General features: G+C 44.8%; 1 protein-coding gene across 2 annotated transcripts in view; it reads left to right on the forward strand.

Moving 5' to 3' along the window:
• Positions 1 to 14481, forward strand: part of ME3 (malic enzyme 3) — a 189458-nt gene that overhangs the window by 98707 nt on the left and 76270 nt on the right. The window lies entirely within an intron of this gene.

Below are 14481 nucleotides of genomic sequence, written 5' to 3' on the forward strand. Positions count from 1 at the left end.
ACTTGTATTACAAGAATATCTGCATCTAATAAAGGAGTGGAATAATAATAATAATAATTAATATATCACTTTCTATTTTCACTCTCATTGTACCTCCAGTGATGGTGGGTGAGGAGTATGACCCCTATATAAGGGGTGGGGAAACTGAGGCAGGCTTTATGTGACTGGCCCAAGGTCACTGTGGGCATGTCTATATTGCATCTGGGAGCGATTCTCCTAGCCTGGATCTGCAGACTCGTGCTAGCAGGGCTTATACTATTGCTCTGAAAATAACTGTACAGATAGTGCAGCATGGGCTGGCGTTCAGGCTCTGAAGCCTGTGAGAGCCTCAACATCAAAGCAAGATCTGCAGGGCTATTTGTAAGGTGCAAGAACAAGCCTCACTACCACGTGTCTGTGGACCCTGGCTGGGAGGTTCACTCCCGGATGCGGTGTAGACATACCCAGAAGGTACTGTATGAGGAAGGCCTTGAGTAAGTGAGGCCTGAAGACCATTTCCACAAAATATGAAAAAGAATAGATTAGGGACAGGTTTCATTTGTATTTATGATGCCATGCAGAAATGAAAAGCCACCCTTCTCCCTTAAGTGGATTACCCGGCCCGCTGCTCTGTGTGTGAGAAAGCAGGTTGAATGGGATTGCTATTCCCCCTGCCTCCATTGCACAGAGGTGGGGGCATGGGCGGCGCATGATGGAGGCGTGGGGAGGCTAAGTCTCACCAAACCTTGTGCCACCAGGGGCGGACGGGTAGTGGCGGGGCCTCAGTCAGAAGAGGCAGGGTAGGGGGCTAACCTCCCCAAGGGGAAGCTTCACCCACCACCCATGGGTGGGGGGAAACTTAATGTCCCTCCTGACTCTCAAACTCACTGACCAGTGTGCAGTGAAGAAGGTGACGTCATCTGTGCTGCCCATTCTAGCTAACAGATTGCCTCCCCATCCCCACCCCTTTGCCCTGAAGCACAGGGAAACAAGAGAAGGACCTGTGGTGTGCTGCCCTTTACACATGACAAGACTAAAGTCCCAGGCCTGGTCTACCCTTAAAAATTAAATTGACTTAGTCACCTCGCTCAGGGCTGTGGAAAAGTTTATGCCCTGAGTGTAGTAGTTAGGTCGATCCTACCTCTGGTATAGATGCAGCTAGGTCAACGGAAGAATTGTTCCTACCACCTCTCAGTGAGGTGGATGAACTGCATCTAGAGAAAAAAACCTTCCATCAATGTAGGAAGCATCTACACTATGATGCTACAGCTGATGTGCTGCTGTAGTGCAGGCAGATCCTCAATCTGGTCCTAAGGCAGGGGTTCTCAAACTGGGGGTGTCATGAGGTTATTACATGGGGGGTCACGAGCTGTCAGCCTCCATCCCAAACCCCGCTTTTCCTCCAACATTTATAATAGTGTTAAATATTTTTAAAAGTGTTTTAACGTATAAGGGGGGGGGGGGGGTTGCACTCAGTGGCTTGCTATGTGAAAGGGATCACCAGTACAAAAGTTTGAGAACCCTTGTCCTAAGGGAAAAGAACCTAAAGTTGCCCCTCCTCCTGGATATCACTATCTGTGAGCACTCTGAGACAAGGACTGTTGCACTATTCACAGCACATTGTTGGCTTTTCACCAACTAAGGTTAGAACTGGGAGCTCCTGACCTCCAGTCCTATGGTCACACTGCTAGAACACACTGCCTCCCCCTTTGAGAAGTTTGATTTAAAGTCTACACAACAAACACTGAGATTAAACCATGTCTTTGGCTTGTCCTCAGTTCTGTTCCCAATCCTCTTGTTATCTCAGGGAAAGCAGCAGTGTCTTTCCTCACGCAGGACTTTGTGCAGTTGTTGCTGTTGGAGGAATTCCCTTCCTATAACTCATTTTTAAAAGCCTACATTATTTTGCCACTGTGGTAAGAACATCTGCTCTCGTGCACTGGTGTCCCATTGCAAAGAGTTTCTGTTGTTGAACTTAGGCAAGGAACTGTTATGGATTCCAGCCTGTGGCTTCTGCAGAAAAGGGCAAACCATAATGCCCTGATTGCAGTTGATTTCTTATTTTACAGAGGATACTGTTTCTCTTCTGGTATACTGTGAGCTGCAGTCTAATTTCAGTTTTGACTTTGATAAAGGTTGTTTTCCCAAGTCTTATTTACAAATAGTCATTCTTCGAACAAGAAAAATTCCTATTTTATTATTTACAGTGATGAGATTCACATGAGAAACATTCATTTTATGTTGTTGTTCTTATTCAGATCTGATTATAATTGTGTGGTAGTGCTTGTTCCTGTGGAGGAACTTGTGGAGCAAAGCGGTTGGATTGACAGAGTATTTGGCTCAATGCAGCAGGCCAGTACTTCTCGGTTGAAATCACTGGGAGTGGGACCCTCAAAATTTGACGGGAGCAGGGTAAACGGCAAGTGGCAGCCTCAACAGCTCCTCAGCGCTCCTGGTGCTCATCCTCCCTGATTGAACTAACCTCGTTATCTCTAGACTGATTCTTGCCTGTGTATTTATACCTGCCTCTGGAAATTTCCACCACATGCGTCTGACGAAGTGGGTATTCACCCACGAAAGCTTATGCTCCAATATATCTGTTAGTCTATAAGGTGCCACAGGACTCTTTGTCGGTTTTTACAGATCCAGACTAACACGGCTACCCCTCTGATACTTGACACCACTGCTTAAGAATGGCCCCCACAATTGATCTCCCCATGCCAAATCGGTTGGCTACAGACCGGAAGCGTTCTGGAGTAGCCAACTTCCAGATAGCAGTGGCGACTCATGAGGGGGTGAGGACTCCGGCTGGGGGTGCGGGCTCTGGGGTGGGGCCAAGGATGAGAGGTTTGGGGTACAGGCAGTGGCTTGGGGCTGGGGATGAGTGGTTTGGGGTGCAGGAGGGGGTGCAGGGTCCCAGCGGCACTTACCGCAGCTCCCAGGAAGTAGCCGCCAGGTCCCTGCGGCCCTTAGATGCCTGGGCAGCCAGGGAGGCTATGCACGCTGCCCTCGCGCCCACAGGCACTGCCCCCGCAGCTCCTATTGGTTGCAGTTACCAGCCAATGGGAGCTGCAGACTCAGCACTCGGGCGGGGGAAATGCATGGAGCTTCCCTGCACCCAGGGTTGCAAGGATCTATCGGCCGCTTCTGGGAGCCGCACAGAGCCAAGGCAGGTAGGAAGCCTGCCTTAGCCCAAGGCCCCTGCTGCACCACTGACCGGACTTTTAATGGAGCTGCCATGGTCCGTTTTTGACCAGGTGTTCCGGTCAAAAACCGGACATCTGGCAACCCTACTCCCATACCGTGAATTACCTAACATGCATCCAAGAGCTGTGTAGACACACCCTGGGACCCCCAAAGCAGGAAGCTGGGTTAACCAGGAGGGAGACAGGGAAAGGAAGAGTCACCATCCTTTCTCCCCCACATTGTAATTTAAACTCATAGGGTCTTTTTCAAGGCAACTCAATATCTTCAAGAGTTTTTCTAGCTAAGGGAAGTCTGTGCTGTGTCTTAGGTTCAGGAACCTTCCACATGCTCCCTCAAAGCCAAGCAGGCCTAAGTGGATGGCTGGCACATAGTGTATAATGTAGTGCAGCTATTTGTTTCAGTTGGAAAAAGTTCTCTGCTTCTCTTCATCCTCCTCTCTCACCTGCTAGTCTCTCGGGGGCAGAATATGCACCCGTGACATTTGAGATCAAAACTAACTGCCTAACACAGGGGTGAAATCCCAGCCCCATTGAAGTCAATGGCAAAACTCCTATTGACTTGAAGAAGGCCAGGATTTCACTCCAGATGTCAGAGTTGTTTTGAAATTAGGCCAGTGGAATTCCCTAAGCAGTTTCTGATTAGGTAGGTTCAAAGGAGGAGCTTGAGGAGGTCAAGCGAGGGTTGATCAGGGATAGGGGATGCAGGAGAATGTATTTGCAGACTAAGGAAAGGTGCCAGCTGAGAAAGCAAGGTGGATATGTATCAGGGTGGAAGGGGATGCAGTCAAGGAGGCAGGACAAGTGGAGTATGAGGTGTATAGTAGGAGAGATTTCTCTGTGACTGGAATGAAGGCAGGAGGGCTTTGGACAGGGAGAAGAGGGGTAGGGAAGCCACAGAAGGGAGCAGAGCTCTTGTGAGATGGCATCAGTTTTGTTAGTAAAGAATTTAGGCAGAGACGGGAAGGAGGAGAAGTGGAGGAGGGCTGATAGAGAAACGGAAAATAGAAAAGAGATGCCATGGGTTGAGGTACAGGAGCCTTTCAGGAAAGAGAATCAGAGCAGTTAATTTAGCCCTGGTCTATGTTTGTACATCTCGATATAAGGAGGAGTTACAGTGGGATAAGCACCAAGGAGGGGGAAGAAATATCTAGGTTGGTGCCTGGGTGTATAACAAGCAGTAATGGGATGAAAGTGAAAGGGAAAAGATAAATTGATTATCATGAAAATCTTTCTACTGGAGAGATTTGTTAAGTGGTGGAACAGTCTCCCAAAGGAAGTTCTGGGTGCATCAGGGTCTTGCGAGGCTTTTTTAAATAGACCAGACAAAACGTTAGAAAATAAAGTGTAGGGAGCGATTTTGTGCCAGCCAAGGGGCTAGTAGCTAGGCCCTTATAGGTCTTTTCCAGCTATAATTCTATGAGTGGGATGAACAGAGGGTCATTAATGCTGTAATTCCGAACATTTCATGTCTTATGCCTGATATGCAGACCCCTGAAGATAAACTGCTAAACGTAGGATACAGCAAGCCATGTACATCTTAGGCACGTAACTTGAAAAATTTATAGCCATTAATGTTTGTGTGTCTGATAAGTGCAATTTAAAATAGAGATTGGGACATTTTTATAAATGTATCCACTTAGCCAGGACAGAATGTGCCAGATTAGACTTCATTTAGGCAAATGAAGGCAAATTGCCCTGATGCTGTACAAATATTTTTCTTTCCTTTTTTTGTTCTCTGTGTCACACTTTGTCCAAGTTCTTCATTTATCCTTGGGGCTCCCTGCGGTGCATTTGAAAAGTGTAGGTGTGGGTCTCAGTGGAGTTTTCTCAGCATGAGAAGGAAATGCAATCAGGCTAGGATTTAGTTTAACTTCCCCAGGCAAACTTGATCTCTTAACCTTTGCATGAGCCCGTAAAATGAAATAAAGGATGTGCTGACAGTTATAATAGATGAAGACAGGCCATAGGCAGCAGTTTGCCTCCCTTTGCAATGCTTAATGCTGGTAAACTGGTACACTTTTCCCCTCTCTAATTCTCAGTTGCCTAGGTATTGCCAAGTGTCCATCATGCTATGAGGCTGGGATTGGGGGTCTCAGCTGCAGAACAGGTTGAGGAATGAACTCAGCCTTCTATCCCTGAGCCTGAACCTATGGCTCACTCTGCTCTTCACGCGTGGGCAGTGTCTAATGAGTCTAGTCTTGACCTGCACACTGATTAGATGGTGGATGGGATCCCTCAGCATCTCCTGTCTTGCCAGAAGCATGGCTCTGATCCATCCACACCTATGTATTTCCATCATACAATAGACTAGCCACTGTCGGCCTAATTTTTCACAAGTCAGCACTGGTGAACCAGTGGGAGCTGCGGTTGCTCCAAACATGTAAAAATGAAGGCTGTAAATCTTCAGAATTGCACAGATTTTAACCACACGTTGACTTTAATAGGAGCTCTGTGGCTCAATCCTCATGTAGCCCTCTAAAATGCAAGGGTCATTCCCAGGGTTATACTTAAAAATACGACAATTGCTGAAAATTAAGGCTGAATAAAGCCTTCAATTGAGTCTTGAAACCCAAGAGGGGCCTGTACTGTTGAATATCATAATGTGAAGCATTCCATTGGGATTGGCAAAGGATACATGAGAGCACTTGGGTTAAAGCCCTTCTGCTTAGTAGCAGAGCCTGCCCGTGAGAGTGATTAGGCTCGAATAAGTGCAACTAATTGTGATCAGACACAGCCGTGTGGCTCATTACCGATCCTTAATCAGAATTTAGAATGGAATTAGAGATGGATTTAGAGCATCCAGTCCACCCCCATGCTGCTTCACAAGCGCTCTGCGTGATGTTTGTCACTCTCAGTCCCTGCCGCTAACCCCTCCATTTCTGAACTGGGGGAAAGGCTCATTTATTTATGTACTATATTAGGGTGATTTAAAAAAAAATCTGATAATTATGAGGAAAACTATGAATTGGATCAAAAAGTTATGACAGAGGCCCTGATCCTGCCATGGGTTCTCCCCTCCACAGAACCCCAAAGTGGTGAATGGCGCTCCAGGGATGTGCAAGGAGTCTGCCCATGCCAATGAAAGAAGTTGCAGGATCCAGGTCTCCATCTGAAATACTTGTGCACTAATTAGTATTGAGAATCTGTTGTTTTTTTAATTGTCTTTACTTATTCATAAACAGTATTTTAAATGCTCTGTACTGCATATCTACTTCCAGTCCCTCAGGATCCTGGATGTTTAAACATGTGGGGCTTTTTATCATGAACTTTGGAAACTGCATCTTCTGGGTCTGATATTAAATTCTGGTTTTCCCATCTGAAGTATGTGATGACAGCTTTAGAAATGTTTACATGACTAGTGAAGGCAGCCCTGTTCCCTCTCCCACAAATGGATTATTTCAGGATAAAGCTTATCATGTACAGACAGTAGGGTTTTGTCCTATAAGTCTCTGACTTGACTATAATAAGAATCACTCTTGCTTTGGATTGTATTATTTGTTTTTCATTAGTACCCACACGTTATTATTTCCATGAATTATAAATAAATCTGACTATTGCCAAAAAGTCTTCCATCTACATGTAAACAAACTTCTAAAAATCACTGAGTTACCATGTTGATTTTGTCCAGTTTGGTGATTGATTATACAATATTGAGACAAATACGTGCATATTAAAACATAATGGCTCCAAAGACGATATCCCAGAGGCATGTTACAAACTCTAGCTTTCCAAAAAGAGCCAGTTTTAAAGTTTATATCAGAGCATCTAATCCTGTTACCACAGTGATTACAAAAGAATAATCATAATAATAAGGGGTGTGGCTGACTGAGAAGGCTCTGGAGACCCAAGCTGCATAATGTGTCAGTTTCATGTTTGATTTTGGAAGCATAAAGGCCCAGAGCCTTGGCTGTGCTGTAGCTGCTCTGCACTGCATCACCAGTACAAAATGGCCCCAAATTCCCTGAAGGGGGAATCCGCCAGGCCCATAAAGCTAGGAAAAGGGATGAAGTAGTTCACCACTATGCAATGGCCAGGATAGGAGGTGTGGCTGGGGCATCACTGATGCCCTGCTGAGCCCCAGCTGCTATATAGGCCCCTTTGCAGCTATTGGCAGCCAGCAATCTACTGTACTGGACTAGGCTTGGTGCACAGTCAGCCCAGAATCAGAGAAGCAAAAGTCGCTTAAAGCCACCTTCGTAGCCCATTTCTGAACTCCATGTTGTAGTCCTCAGATGTAGCCAGGGATCTGGCCCATAATTTTGTAAGTAGCGGCTTTCCACAGATTCCTTACTTCCGCTGTGCGAAATCCTGGTCCTGCTGAAGTCAAAACGTCCATTGACTTAACTGGGGCCAGGATTTCAACCTTCTATCTTTAATTGTCAAATGGTGAATGTAGAAATTTGCCTGTTGCGTGTCAGCAGTTTGATCTGTAGAATCAATCTTCCTTTTTGGACAGTAGCACTGAATTGTGATGTATTTCAGTCTGCCCTTAGCCAAAATTGTTTAGGTGTATTCATTTATTTTCTCAAGTATTTGGTGGTAGCCGTGTGAGTCTTTATCCACAAAAACAACGAGGAGTCCGGTGGCATCTTAAAGACTAACAGATTTATTTGGGCATAAGCTTTCGTGGGTAAAAAACCCACTTCTTCAGTCAGTTCGTCAGTTCGTCAAAATTTTCACTCCATGCATCTGAAGAAGTGGCTTTTTTACCCACAAAAGCTTATGCCCAAATAAATCTGTTTCATTTATTTTCTGTAATGTATATTGCTCTGTTGATAGCTGATATGTTCAATTACTTTTTGTCTACTATAAGGTCCTCATTGCAGTTATACCTGAGCACCATCCCTGTATTCAAAATAGAAAAATAGAACACTGATTCTTCACATTATGCTTATGGCAGACACATTGAGAAGTTAGATAAATAGCATAAAATATTCTGCTGGAAGGTTGCAACGTAACACTACTTTATTTCTTAGAATCCGGAACAATATCGCACAAGAATCACAAATAGAGAGAGACAAAGCAGGCTGCTCCTTTAAAAAAATAGAGAGGCACAACTCTCCCCACCTTACTCTAGGCTGGCTGGCTGCAAGATTACTCTGATTGCATGCTTCCATACAGAACCCCCTGCTTGCCTGCACATAGGTCTGAGAAAACCCCTGAGAAGTTAAAGACACAGAGCACAATTTTAAGAGTTTTTAATAAACCATAATTCTCTGCCTTGTTCGTCATTTACGTCCCAGTCCTACAATTCACGGTATGCAGGAAGAGCAGTGCCTTTGTGTGCAGCCCCATTGACTTCAATGGGACTATGCACATGGTGAAATTTAATGGTATGTGATATACAGGAGGTCAGACTGGATGACCCAATTGAATGTGCACAAGTGTTTGCAGGATCAGGGGCCTTGCATGTCCATTTTGATCTGCGGCACTCACTCTGCGCATGTCTGAGTGGCTACCTAGAGACTCAGGCACGTTATCTCAGTTTCTCTCCTCTAATGCTGTACGATAAGGTGCTCCATTAATTGCTTGTGTGTGAAGCACTTTGCATTCTTCATGTTCCAATAGCTAGACAATAAGGTCCTTGATCCAGGGACCGCATCCCTCTGAGAAGCACCACGTATGCCGATAGCTGAAATCGAAATGCTTAATAATACTATAGAAATTGATTCCTCTCTCACTTGATCATGCTTTTTTCCCTCTGAGATGAGAATAGCCCTTTTAGGGGGCTTTAGAGTTTGTTGTGTTTTCCTGTCTATCTTGGGTACTTATGTTTCCAATGACCATGGCATCTGAGCCCCTCACAATCTTTAATATAGTTTACTTATTATTGCTATGTGTATTATGGTAGCATCTCGGAGCCCCAGTGCTAGGCGCTGTACAAACACGGTAGTAGGTGTCCCAGCCCTGAAGAGTTTACAATCGCAATAGACCTGAGAGACCCAGGGTGCAGGAAGGGGTAGAACACACAAGCAAAGCGAGCAGTGTGATAGCAGCCAATGTCGGGTTAGTTCTATGTGGGCAGTGGAGAAGGGGCTGTTTGTTAGGTTGTTTTGGGGGGGTAGTTAGAAAAGGGAAGGGGTAACAGGGCCAGGGCAGGGGAGAAGAGGGCAGATGTGAAGTGAATCTCAGGGGAAGAGACTGTGAGGGGGGGGGAGGCAGCAGGTTGGAGCAAACAGCCAACCAGCACAGGCCAGAGAACAGTTTTGACTGGGATGTCCAGAGGTGAAAAAAGGCCCGGTGCTTTGGTTGCTTCTGCCCCTACTGGCTGTGGGCTCTGACTGGCTCCTCTCTGCAGTTTTCCCCCAAGACCACATGGTGGGTGGGAGGGAAGGCACCACCGGGATCCTAGTGTCCCCAGATTTGGGGCAGAGGGTCTCCCTGCACAGTTTGGGGTCCAGAGGTTATTGGGGGAAGGGGTTGCCCAGCTGGGTCCCATTTTACCCCCTTCCCTTAATAGAACAGTCCCTGCGTTGGCTTCTGCGTTTCCCACTGGCTGGAGTCTCACAAACACCCGTGAGGCAGGGCAGTGCTCTTATTCCGGTTTTACAGATGGGAAGCCAAGACACAGAGCGCCTAAGTAACCTGCCCAAGGAAGTCTGGTGGAGCAGAGACTTGAACCCAGCTCCCTCACGTCCTAGGCCAATGACCTAACCAGTATTCTTGTTAGTAGTTTGTCTTTGGAAAACTAGCATCTCATTAAATGAAAGCAGAAAAATAACATTCTTATTTGCAAACATCTGCTATGCTTTTTCCAGGACGCCCACGAGAAGTGAACCACTCAAACATTATTTTTAGAAAAATCAGCAATAAACCGATGTAGTTTCCTCTGCCGGGCGTGGAGTGTGTCCTGTCTTCTTGGGTTTGGTCTACTGGTCAGGAAGCTCTTTAGGGCCAGGACTGTCTTCCTTTCAGGTCTTGTATAGTGCCAAGAACATTGTCCAGGCTTAACAGATATTAAGTGATAACAGTATGTTTTGGATGGCTAGCGAGATAAGTAACCAAATGCAAAGGCAAAAAATTTTAGCTTCAGAGTTTATTCAGAGAGCACTTCTATGAACGGAAGCAGAAAGGAAAGTGTAAGGGACAGACTGCCTCAGACATGTGGATGAAAAATGCCCTTGTGAGGCAGATTAGCTTTTTTATCCCCATTTCACAGATCATGGAATTGAGGCACAGAGAAGACAAAAATGGACCCTAGGTCTCCTGTCTCCCAGGCCTGAGACTAACCATCTTCTGAGGGAAGATCTGGGAAAGAAGAAAGAGTAAAATCTCATGGTCCTCCATAGAGGTCATGTGGTTTAGCAGGCTGAATGGGTGAGAGGCATGTTAGAATTAAATATGCGTTCATCATCCCTGAGCAGACTAGAGTGAAACCAGCATTGAGGAAGCAGCCAAATACAATATCAGTGCCAACTGCCCTGCTCCAAAGCCCAGTCACAAGTGTAGATTGGATCACTGTGTGCTGCATATTGGAGAAAGGCATGTGACCTTACCTCCCATGAAGCTAGCTCCTTCCTTAGGTTATTGTTTAGCTGGGATAATTGCAGAGTTTGTGCATCCTGGCTGGACTCGGTTAATTTTACCGCAGTTAATTTTTAATCAGCTTTGTTTCCTTTGACCTGTTTGGCTTCTAGCTAGCCACTTATATATTCACTTCTTTTATTTTTTGAGTGGGGAGAAGGGACCACACATTGCATTATAGTGAAATATGCTTGGAATGACAGATTAATAGTAAAAAAATGAGTCTGTCAGAAGAATTGCACATGCACTGTACTCAGTTCCCCCGAGTGGTTTGAGCAATGTCATTGGCCTTTTGTTAACTAATTTCATTCTCATTAAGTGCCAAGTAGGCTAGCATGAATATAGTTATCTTTTAATTTCCAGGAAACAAACCTAATCCAAAGAAGAATAGAGGGCACGCCAGAAGCAGGAGTCTGTTCTTCAGGCTACATGTTTTCTTCTAAGTGAACTTTATCTTTCGGTAACTCAGATACTTCTTGTGTTCTGGTTGGTGGCATTAATTAGGTATGAGGATTTCCCAGTTCATTAGCAAGTAACTGTGTCTCTCTCTGTGTTACATCTACTCTGAAAAGTGACTGTAAAAATGACCCTGCCTTATATCCACTCCCTGCTGTAGTCCCTGCATAGCCAGTGCAGCTCAGAATGGGAGCTGGATGCTGTTCCTCCCTGTGCAGTCATCAACAGAATTGTTTGCTGGGTTCCACTGACAGAGCTGGTCAGTTACACCTGGGCAAACCCAGAGGACACTTTATACTAAATTTGTGGCAAGTTATCATGCAAATTAGACTCATCACTAAATTTGGCTCTTGGTCTGTAAAGGCACATATAATGTCTAGGGATGGACATTTTAAAGAGGCTAAATAGCTGATTAGATCCTATGGGATTTTCAAGGTTATATGCTTTATTATTAAAAAAAATTATGAATGTTCTAATCTATGTAAAGTTTGCCCAGAAATTAACACAATGGTGTCTCTATTAAATACATGAAATAATACATTCTTACTACAGTTTACATTTTTTATTTATTTATTTATTTTTGGATATGCTTTTTAGTTATGTTGCTAATTTGTACTTTTAAAATCTGGTCAACTAGTCCCTTTTTCATGCAGAATTATGTGAAGACCATCATAAGGAATATGCTTTTGATTACTGTATATCTTTATAATGGAGATTAGCATCTGTTAATGCTTTTGAAATAGGCCAGAGAAGGAGATCTGCATGATCTCAGGGAGTTGGCTGATGTGATTGCAGAGCCATAGGCCATTATCTTTGAAAACTCGTGGCGATCAGGGGAGGACCCAGACGATTGGAAAAAGACAAATATAATGCTCATCTTTTAAAAAGGGAAGAAGCAGAATCTGGGGAACTACAGACAGGTCAGCCTCACCTCATTCCCCGGAAAAATCATGGAGCAGATCCTCAAGGAATCCATTTTGAAGTACTTGAAAGAGAGGAAGATGATCAGGAACAGTCAACATGGATTCACCAAGGGCAAGTCATGCCTGACTAACCTAATTGCCTTCTATGATGAGATAACTAGCTCTGTGGATATGGGGAAAGTGGTGGACGTGATATACCTTGACTTTAGCAAAGCTTTTGAAGTGGTTTCCCACAGTATTCTTGCCAGCAAGTTAAAGAAGTATGGATTGAATGAATGGTGGATAAGGTGGATAGAAAGCTGGCTAGATCGTCGGGCTCAACAGGTAGTGATCAACGGCTCTATGTCTAGTTAGCAGCCGGTATCAAGCGGAGTGCCTCACGGGTGGGTCCTAGGGCCGGTTTTGTTCAACATCTTCATTAATGATCTGGATGATGGGATGGATTGCACTCTCAGCAAGTTCACAGATAACACTAAGCTGGGGGGAGAGGTAGATACACTGGAGGGTAGGGATAGGGTCCAGAGTGACCTAGACAAATTGGAGGATTGGGCCAAAAGAAATCTGATGCGGTTCAACAAGGACAAGTGCGAAGTCTTGTACTTAGGACGGAAGAATCCCATGCACTGCTACAGGCTGGGGACCAACTGGCTAAGAGACAGTTCTGCAGAAAAGGACCTGGCGATTACAGTGGACAAGAAGCTGGATATGAATCAACAGTGTGCCCTTGTTGCCAAGAAGGCTAATGGCATATTGGGCTGTATTAGTAGGAGCATTGCCAGCAGATCAAGGGAAGTGATTATTCTCCTCTATTTGGCACTGGTGAGGCCACATCTGGAGTACTGCATCCAATTTTTCCCCACTACAGAAAGGATGTGGACAAATTGGAAAGAGTCCAGCAGAGGGCAATGAAAATTATTAGGGGGCTGGGGCACATGATTTATGAGGAGAGGCTGAGGGAACTGGGCTTATTTAGTCTGCAGAAGAGAAGAATGAGGGGGAATTTGATAGCAGCCTTCAACTACCTGAAGGGGGGTTCCAAAAAGGGTGGAGCTCGGCTGTTCTCAGTGGTGGCAGATGACAGAACAAGGAGCAATGGTCTCAAGTTGCAGTGGGGGAGGTCTAGGTTGGATATTAGGAAAAACTATTTCACTAGGAGGGTAGTGAAACTCTGGAATGGGTTACCTAAAGAGGTGGTGGAACCTCCATCCTTAGATGTTTTTAAGGCCCAGCTTGACAAAGCCCTGGCTGGGATAATTTAGTTGGTGTTGGTCCTGCTTTGAGTAGGGGGTTGGACTAGATGACCTCCTGAGCTCTCTTCCAACCCTAATCTTCTATGATTCTATGATTCTATGTGTATGTGGTTAACTTGTTGTTGGTTAGTGGGGACTGTTTAAAAGCATTGTACGTGGACCGATAGATTCAATTTTATTACATTTCCAGTTTTCCTGTGTGCTCAGGTTTTGATTACCACAGAAATTATCACTATATTTTGTATTTCCTCTGTTTTAAAAGAGTATGGTCTTTTTATCAAGATTCTCAGCAGGAGTCTAGTGCACAGCAAAATTCCTTTTGTCTGCTGCCAAAAGCAACTAATGGCTGTAAAAAGTTGTATACTCTTCTGTTTTAATTGTTCTCAAATGAATCATTGCTTTCCAGTTAGGTTTGCTCATGCAGCAGTGTTCTGGGCTTGGAATGGAGATGGTTTTTCGAAGCCCTATAAAATATCTCCTTTGTAGCTAATGTTTTTATATTGGAAGACAAAACCATTAAATGATCTGTATTTGCATGGACTGAATAGCTTTTGTGGCTTAGAAATGCCGAGCTACTTCTCCAGCGGCTCCAGAGCTCCCTCATGATGCTATGTTGTTAATAATTATAACTGTCTTACAGAATAATACTTATCACTAGCATGTGTTCCCTGATTTGGGACAGATAGTAAGGCTTGGTCTATACTGCAAACTTATGTCAGTATAACTACGTCGCTCAGGGGTGTGGATTTTCCATTAAATTTTCCATTAAATTAAATTTTCCACTGAGCAACGCAGTTGTATCAACCTAATCCCTGGTGCAACAGCGCTATGAGAGGGCTTCTCCCACCAACTTAGCTACCGCCTCTCAGGGATGTTGAGTACCTGTGCTGATGGGAGAAGCTTTCCCATCAACGTAGATAGCATCTACACTAAACGCTACAGTGACACAGCTGCAGCATTATAAGGCCTGGTCTACAATACCGAGTTAGTGTGACGCAAGGTGGCTTATGTCAACCTAATTTGTCAGTGTCTACACTAGAATGCTGCTTCTGCCGAAGTAAGTCCACTGCTTCACCAACATAATAACTCCATCTCCACAAGAGGTGTAGCATTTATGTCGATGTAGTTAGGGCAACGCAGTGT

Source organism: Chrysemys picta, chromosome 1, assembly GCF_011386835.1.
Source record: "Chrysemys picta bellii isolate R12L10 chromosome 1, ASM1138683v2, whole genome shotgun sequence".
NCBI lineage: Eukaryota > Metazoa > Chordata > Testudines > Emydidae > Chrysemys > Chrysemys picta.